The sequence below is a fragment of the Adiantum capillus-veneris genome, chromosome 29, assembly GCF_014529385.1.
Source record: "Adiantum capillus-veneris isolate H3 chromosome 29, ASM1452938v2, whole genome shotgun sequence".
NCBI classification, from domain to species: Eukaryota; Viridiplantae; Streptophyta; class Polypodiopsida; order Polypodiales; family Pteridaceae; genus Adiantum; species Adiantum capillus-veneris.
The window spans coordinates 51,866,734-51,875,695 of record NC_140959.1 but is presented as its reverse complement, the minus strand read 5'-3'; the positions used below and the strand labels follow the sequence as shown (position 1 = coordinate 51,875,695).

General features: G+C 42.7%; 1 pseudogene; it reads left to right on the top strand.

Moving 5' to 3' along the window:
• Nucleotides 1-4,464: 4,464 nt before the first annotated feature.
• On the top strand, nucleotides 4,465-5,115 carry LOC147419188 (25S ribosomal RNA; annotated as a pseudogene; the record flags this gene model as incomplete).
• Between the last annotated feature and the right edge of the window lie 3,847 nt (nucleotides 5,116-8,962).

Below are 8,962 nucleotides of genomic sequence, written 5' to 3'. Positions count from 1 at the left end.
TTTTACAATCCACAACTGGGGCTACTAGTGTGGAGGATCAACAACAAAGAGTTTGTGAAGTCATCCATAGGGTTATTGAGCTAGAGAGACAGAACAAGAGGATGAACATGCCTTCAATGGGTTTCATGAGATTCTTGGATAAAGGGAAGGCTAAACAACCGACCTTATCACAAATGGAGACTCCCTCGGTAATTTCGATGAATCCTCCATATGTTGTTTCACCAGGGGTCTCAGTGCAATCTGAGCCTACAAGTGATAGCTTTACTTTTCCAAGTCTAGCTCCTCTTTCTCTTGATGGCACCACAGCTACCATGCCTACTCTGATGATGGGCATGCCAAGAAACACGTATGGACATTATTTGTTAGTAAAAAGCACCGCTATATGGTAGCTCAATGCCGACAACAGCACCTACAAGTGTGTACCAATCGTATACACCCATGGGTCCTCGTACTCATGTAGCCCCTACCCCTCCCATTGTTTCAACTACCTATGCTCCACAACCAGAACACCCAAGATCTTATTTCCATCAAACCATACATGCTAGCATTAGCATGTCACATCTGACGTCTGCTATGCCTAGGGCCACACATATGAACTTTGGACCGCCACATGGCACAACACCGTACCAAATGTGGAACCCAAGGTCTTTCTAGGTGCCAAGCCTAATGCCATTACCTACTCCACATGTAGTCTCTCGAGCACCTCTACCCGCGGTGCCTGCTCACTTAGGTGACTTGGCAACATTTGCTCAAGCTATCGGTTGATCTATTGCTGAGAATATGCGTAACACGCCTGATAGAGAACCTAGAAGTAAAGCAGTACAAATAGCCAAGCTCACACAAAAATTCAATGGAGACGAGGATGTGAGAAATCATATCAAAGTGTTTGAACAAATATGTGATTCTCTAGGAGAACACAATGACCTGCATAAGAGTAATGCTTTAAGCCTAACCTTAAGTGGGAAGGTAGGAGATTGGCCCTAGAACCCTAAGGGTGGAAGAAAAAACGATTTACCCTACTCTTAGGAGACTATTTTTGAAAGAATACATACAAGAGGGAGTGCTTTGGGGTGTAGCCTCTCAACTCTAGAAAGCCCAACAAGAGGAAGGAGAGTCGGTGAGAGACTTTATTAGTCGCTTGAAGCATTTGAATTCTCCTTTTAACCCAAATGAGGCTTCAATAATAATCAATTTCTTGATAGATTCATTAAGAGATTACGACATGAGGATATATACAATGGCCTAGTCATTAGAGGTATCACCACTTGGGAAGCGGTTGCCACTAATGCGATCCAATTGGAGGATAATTTAATGATTCAAGGAGAGAGAGTGTCTGTTGAGCTTAAATCTATTAGCTCGCAAGCATCAGGGTATCAACCAATGACCCTAAAGCCTATTGCTAAGGAGCCAAAGATATATGAGATGACTTTAGCAGATCTCACCAAAGCCATTCAAGAGAGTCTTAGAGACAATCGTGCTGCGCAAAACAATCATATGTATCCCAGAAGGGAGCAACAATGGTGCTCAGTATGCTATGGACCTCATAGTAACAGTGAATGCCCTACTTTTAGAGTAAAATTCAATGGGAACTGCAATGCTTGTGGGAGGTATGGTCACCAAGCTAAGGAGTGCATAGTATTTAAGCGCGCGATGGCCAATAGGCCAACCTTAGCATGGACAGACACACCTCGAGTGCCTGCATTGATGCCGGCCCCACCTCTTGAACAAATAGCACAACACATGGTCCCTAGGGCCCTCAAACGACACCCTTACCACCTCCAGTGCTAGGACCGCAACCACCACATCCGAGAATCGCTTATGTGAATCAAGTGGGTTGTGAGTCATATATTTCTTGTTTGGAAGGCTGTGAGGAAGATATAGACCCTAATATTGCCTATGGGATGGATGTGCTTGAAGAAAGTCCACAATACTATATGGAGGACAATTGGGGACAAGTCAAACTTGTATATCAAGTAGCTGCTCTTGCGGCAAGAGGCCAAAATATCAATTACACTTCTAAGAGACCACCTCTTCAATGCTATGACTGTGGAGGTCCACATCGTGTAGCCGAGTGTTCTATTAGGCTACAAAAGAACGCCACACTAATGTAAACCAATCAAGCGAGAATGTCTACAATGCCGATACTCATGTGTAATCAATGTGGCATAGATCATTTGATTGCCCAATGTCCAAATAATCCAAATGCACCGAAGATCACGCCATTAAACTTGATTGAGGTTACCGAGGAGCCATCACAAAGTACACATGTGGTACCGGTAAACATACTCACACGATCGATGCTCCAAAAGCAAAATTATATTCTTGAGGAAAGAGACACAGCATCAATTGCCCAATCTCAAAAAAAGAAGAAAACACGAAGAAAGAGATTGCAAAAAGCAGTGAAGTCAAACCCTAGTTCAAAGACCAACGTAGGGACTGGTGACGACCCCGTATATATGAACGACGCAGAAGAGGATTCTGATTCAGGTGAAATCATGGAGACCAAAACAACCACTAAGATAGAAACCAACAAGGAAGATCTTCATGAGCCACAATGGCAGGGATCCAAGAAGAAGATAGGAACTTATCCAAACCCTACAGAGGAGATCCAGCAAGTCAAGCAATTAAGGAGTTTGGTAGAAGATACCCAAAGGGATCTAGAACCAGCACCTAAGCAGATCCAGATTACAGACACCGTGTTCCCTACGCAACAACAATCTCACCAAGTCCATAGAACCTTAGCAATACCTAGTGTCATCCAAGAAGAAAGTGACTTAAAGTCATGGGAAAGTGGGCGTACCCCGGGGAGGTCACCTAAGAAAAATGTAACCTATCACGTGAGTTCAACAGAAGGGTATTTAAAGTTCTTGAAACTTACAGAAATATATATACAGAAGGACATTATTTTTTCATATTTGAAAAAAATTTACATATTTTAAAAGAAAAGGGTACATTATATTCCTAACAAAATTTACAGATAAGGGGTTTTACAAACATGTCTTGAACGCACGTGATATGGTAGTTTTACACATAGTGAACCCCCCGAGGGGCGTACTCACTTCTTGATGGAAAGAATGTTCACAGAGGGACTACCTGATCCTATCGAAGAAATGGAGATCCCATCTTCCCCACGTCAAGGGACTGAATCCCAAAAGGTGCCATTAAACATTGCCAAATTGATGGATTTCATGCCTTTAGAAGTTAGAACCACCATCATGCCCAAACTATATAAAGACCCTGAGCTAGTCTCAGCTCTTCAAGCCTTCCTCAATGGAGAACTAAAGTTTGCGCTACCACAATTTTCACAGATGGATGGAGCTGGGGAGATGCCAATAGAGGAGGAACACTTAGATCCACAACCCAACCTAGATGAGAACCTTGTGTTAGAAATACCTGTTAACAAGTTGGGACAATACTTTGAGGGTGATAAATCCAATGCGACCATACCAATCACTACTAAGGGATTAACTGTGAAGGGAATCCTTGATGGTGGGGCTGAGTTTAGCAATGTGACTAAAAATTGTTGGGAAACTATGGGAAGACCTCACCTTGCGACCACAACCATAGTAGTGAAGATGGACAATGGGTCTATTGTTAAACCTATTGGTATGCTAGAAGATCTCAAGATCAAGGTCTTTGGACATAAAATAATAATTACCTTCATTGTTATGGATTTCTCCAAGCACACTATGGCATCGGAAATGATCTTAGGATGTCCTTTCATGAGGGAAGCAAAAATGGTGCATGACTGGTCTAAAAACCATGTCTACCTGCAGTTCCAAGATTCTGACATTTGAGTGGATCTTGTAACCGGTCGAGCACATCCCCTAGGAAACAGGTTTATAATTGATCATAGATCTAACACCATAGTTCACTCGGCCCCATTGTAGTATTGTTACACGTGTAAAGCGGACACTGATGTTGGGGAAGATTCTCCTTCTATGGATGTACTACCTAGGATGACTAAGTCGGATAATGTGGATTGGGTCCACCTGCAGCAACCATAGACACTTGCGAAAATAGGGAGACGACCTGGGTAACACCTGAGGGGGATGAAATGCCACCACTCATACCCTTAAATATGCTAGAAGCAATGTATATAGCTTCTGATGACCTACAAGATGAAGGTTTGACTGGCATTGGAACCAGTAGTGCCTCACAAGACTATAACCCACATGATTTGGGGTCAGAATCATCAATTGAAATTGACTCCAAGGACGAAGAATCTGAGTTAACTCTTAGTGCAAATGTGGGGCACAAACCATTCAGGGCCCAGTGGTACCCCAGATGACAATCTATCCAAGGGAGTAGAAGACACAAGAAGCGATTCATCTAGTGAATCTTCACTAAAGATCGGTCGTAATCAAAAATTAGACAAGAAGAGTAAGAGATATAAGAGGCAAGGATATCGAGCAAATGTGCGTACTAGAATAAATGAAAAGAAATCTACCGCAGAATGGCTTAATTATATAGGGGCATGTGATGCTCATTGAAAGTTGGTAGATAATTGGGGGCGAAGCCAGAGGAAACTCTGGTGGAGGCTTGTAGCGATACTAACGTGCAAATCGTTCGTCAGACTTGGGTATAGGGGCGAAAGACTAATCGAACCATCTAGTAGTTGGTTCCCTCCAAAGTTTCCCTCAGGATAGCTGGAGATCTTCGCAGTTTTATCAGGTAAAGCGAATGATTAGAGGCATCGGGGGTGAAACACCCTCGACCTATTCTCAAACTTTAAATAGGTAAGCGGCCAGGGTTGCTCTGTTGAACCCCGGTGTGGAATGCGAGCTCCAAGTGGGCAATTTTTGGTAAGCAGAACTGGCGATGCGGGATGAACCAAAAGCCGGGTTACGGTGCCGAACTACGCCCTAACCTAGATCCCACAAAGGGTGTTGATTGATTAAGACAGTAGGACGGTGGTCATGGAAGTCGAAATCCGCTAAGGAGTGTGTAACAACTCACCTGCCGAATCAACTAGCCCCGAAAATGGATGGCGCTGAAGCGCGCGACCTATACCCGGCCATCGTGGCGAGTGCGAGGCCCCGATGAGTAGGAGGGCGTGGGGGTCGTGGCGCAGCTTCGGGCGTGAGCCCGAGTGAAACGGCCCCCAGTGCAGATAATTGGGGTGAATACCTTCAAAGCGTTATGTGGTGTAGCCCACAATCCATTGACATCGCACAACTAGAGGCTACAGAGAAGCCAAAGTTGGGCCATACCATAAGGAGACGACAAAATCAAGAGTTAGCTCAACGACAAAAGGAATCGGAAGTGAAATCACAGTCCACAGAACAACAGGACCCCACAAACTTACACCCTGCACCTGAACATTTCAAATCCTATACCACAGAGGAACGTAAGGTTGTGTATATAAAGGCTCAAAGAAAACCTATCGATGGGAGCAATGGAGTCTATGATGGTCCAACGATAGTTAAGGAAATAGAGTTAGCAGACCCAGGAGAAGAATCCAAACTTGTTTTCATTGCCCAAGACCTGACAGAGACTGAGGAGTGTGTACTTAAAGAACTTCTCAAGGAATTCAGGGATATATTTGCTGGACATATCATGATATTAAAGGTGTTCCACCAAAGGTGTTCCACCTTTCGTGGTGCAACACACAATCCCCATGAATAGCATGGCTAAACCACTTCAGCAACGACCCTACCCACGAATCCTAAATATGCAAAAATCGTTCAAGAAGAGATTGAAAAGCTTGTGAAATGCGGATTCATATTCCCTATTGAGCACTCAGAATGGGTGTCTCCAATAGTGATCATGCCAAAAAATAATGGGAAACTAAAAGTGTACGTGGATCTCAAGAAGGTCAATGCCGCCACTAGGAGGGACCATTACCCCTTGCCATATTCAGAACATGTGCTTGAAAGAGTTTCAGGGAAGGAAGCTTACAGATGGGTACTCTGGCTACAATCAAATCACAATTGCACGGGAGGACCAAGCTAAACTAGCCTTTATGACCGAATTTGGAGTGTTCGCATTTCCTGTTATGGATTTTGGCTTAACCAATGCCCCTGCTACCTTTCAAAGATTAATAAACACTTATTTTAAAGAATATTTGAGAAGTTTTGTGAAGTTTTCTTAGATGACCTTTGTGTTTATTCCTCTTGGAAAGAACATCTATCATGCTTATGCAAAATGTTTGAGAAGTGTAGATTGTATCGCATCTCCTTAAACCCTTTCAAATGCCAATTTTGGGTTAAACATGGAGTCATTTTAGGGCATATAGTGTCCAAAAATGGGATTTCCACAGATGAGAGCAAAATTAAAGCCATTGCTGAATTGCCACCACCTACAAACTATAAAGGAGTTCAAAGGTTCATGGGCCATGTTGGTTATTATCGACGGTTTATTTTAAACTTTGTCAAGATAGCTCGTCCTTTGTAAAAGCTTCTTATTGAGTTCCAATGGACCCCGGAGTGTGACCATGCTTATGAGTCATTGAAAAAGACCTTGACTAGCGCTCCTATTCTATGAGTGCCCGATTGGAATGTGATTTTCCATGTGCATATTGATGCATCGAACTTTGCTATTGGGTGTGTTCTAGCTCAATCAGGAGAACATAAACTGGACTACCCCATTAGCTTTGCAAGTCATCAGTTGAATGATGCCGAGAGAAACTATACCACTACAAAGCGAGAAGGTTTAGGTATGATTTATGCAATGAAGAAATTTCGCTACTACCTTCTGGCCAACAAGTTTGTTTTCTATGTTGATCATCAAGCCTTGTTGTATCTAGTAAATAAACCTTGTTCCATGGGAATAATTACACGATGGTTGTTAATTCTCCTTGAGTTTGATTTTACCATTGTGGTAAGACCTGGTAAAAGACATGTCATGGCGGATCATTTGTCTCGTATACCCAATGGTGAAGCCCCTACTGGAGTCGATGATGAGTTTCCCGATACTTCTCTATTCCTAGTCGAAACCATACCCGAATGGAGTGAGAGGATTGTGAACTTTCTAGTTAATGGTTTTCCACCCAAAGAGCTTCGTAAGGACATAGCTTGAAAACTGTTAAAAGAATGTGAACCTTACTCTCTCATTGTAGGAACTCTCTACAGGCTAGGGAAGGATGATATTCTTAGACGTTGTGCCCGTGAGGATGAGTATTTATACATACTACAAGAAGCCCACATGGGTATAGCCGAAGGACATTTCTCAGGAGAACTAACAGCTAGAAAGGTGTTGCAATCAGGCTATTGGTGGCCTGCCTTATTCAAGGATGCATCACTTTTTGCAAAAGGATGTGATGAATGCCAACGTTATAAGATCACACAACGAAAGGATAAGATGCCCTTACATCCTGTTAAAGTGACTCAACCATTTGAACTTTGTAGGCCCAATTAGTCTGGCAGCTCGTAGCACTCAATCTCGATTTATTATCGTTGCCACTCACTATGTGACAAAGAGGGCGGCAGCCAGGGTGACACATAAGGCCGATGCGAGGTCAACGGCCAAGTTTCTCTTTGAGAACATTATTACAAGATTTGGTTATCCCTTTGAGATTATGAGTGACAATTGTACTCATTTTATAAATGGAGTAATAAAAGAACTCACTACCAACTTTATGATAGCTCACCATAAGTCCACACCTTATTATCCACAAGCAAATGGCCAAGCTGAGAGCACCAACAAGACCTTAATCTCTATCTTGACCAAAACGGTGGAAGCTCATCGCACAGATTGGGATTTAAAGCTTACATTAGCTCTATGGGCTTATTGTACTGTGTACAAAGTTGCCATTATCAGCACACCATTTAAGATGGTGTATGGCCAAGAAGCGGTTATGCCATGGGAGTTTGTCGTTCTTAGTCTTCGAGTAGCTTCTAAAGAAGGTTGGGATGGTAACCCCTTAGTTGAGTGATTATATATCCTTGAAACTCTAGATGAAGAGAGGCAATTAGCTGTGCAAAATGCACTTGTGGAGAAAGATAGGAGGAAGAAATGGTTTGACCGCCATCTAAAGAACAAAGATATCAATGTTGGTGATAAAGTCCTTATGTATAGAGTGTGTAACAAAAAGAAAAAGTTAAAATATGCAGAAAAAGGACCATATAGAGTATGTGAGATCACCCCACAAGGAACCATTCGTGTGGAGACTCTTGATGGAGTTGAAACCATTGGATTCCTCAATGGGAGCAAATTTAAAAGATACTATGATCCTTTAAGCCAAGAGGAGCTACGTGCCATCCATACAAAAAAGGCAGCCAAGGCACAAACAGAATTGAAGAAGATACAAGCTCAAGCTGAGGCTAAGGAGTGACAACAACGCATAAGACAAAAACGAGAGGCTAACCTTGGAGTTACACATGCATTCCACGTTGAAACCGATGATCGGTTGGACTCTAACACACCTCTACAATACCCTATTGAGCTAAACAGCACCTATAAAAGTGTTATATAATGCCTTATTGGACACGAGTGCTAAATATAATCTGCTATCATATGGGGTGTGGTGTCATTTAGGGAAGCCACCTCTATCTGAGAGTATTATCCAAGTTAAGGGTGTCAACAAGAAAAAAACTGTGGTTTGTGGAATCTGGCACACTTCTGTCAGTTATGACAATGGGGTTGTAGCTCAAGACTTTTTGGTCATGCCTATTGGAACTATGGAGGGTAATATAAACCTAGGATGCACGTGGATGATAGCCACCAAATGCACTATTGATTGGGGGACAGGAGGTGTCACAACACAAAAACCAACTCTTAGCTATGCCACTCAAGCCATAGTCCCTGAGATATTTCCTCTTAAGGAAATAAAACCCAAAATGTTGCATGTCCAAGAGGTTGAACCATATGTCCCCATAGCCCAACTCTCTAGAGCTTCAAGTGATGTAGTTGAAATAAAGCTTGAGACACACAAGACCCATCCCAATATAACAAAGAAAACATACAAGTGGGTCCCTAAATCTTCTTTAGCGACCATAGCCAGTGTTAAAAGACAGGAGAC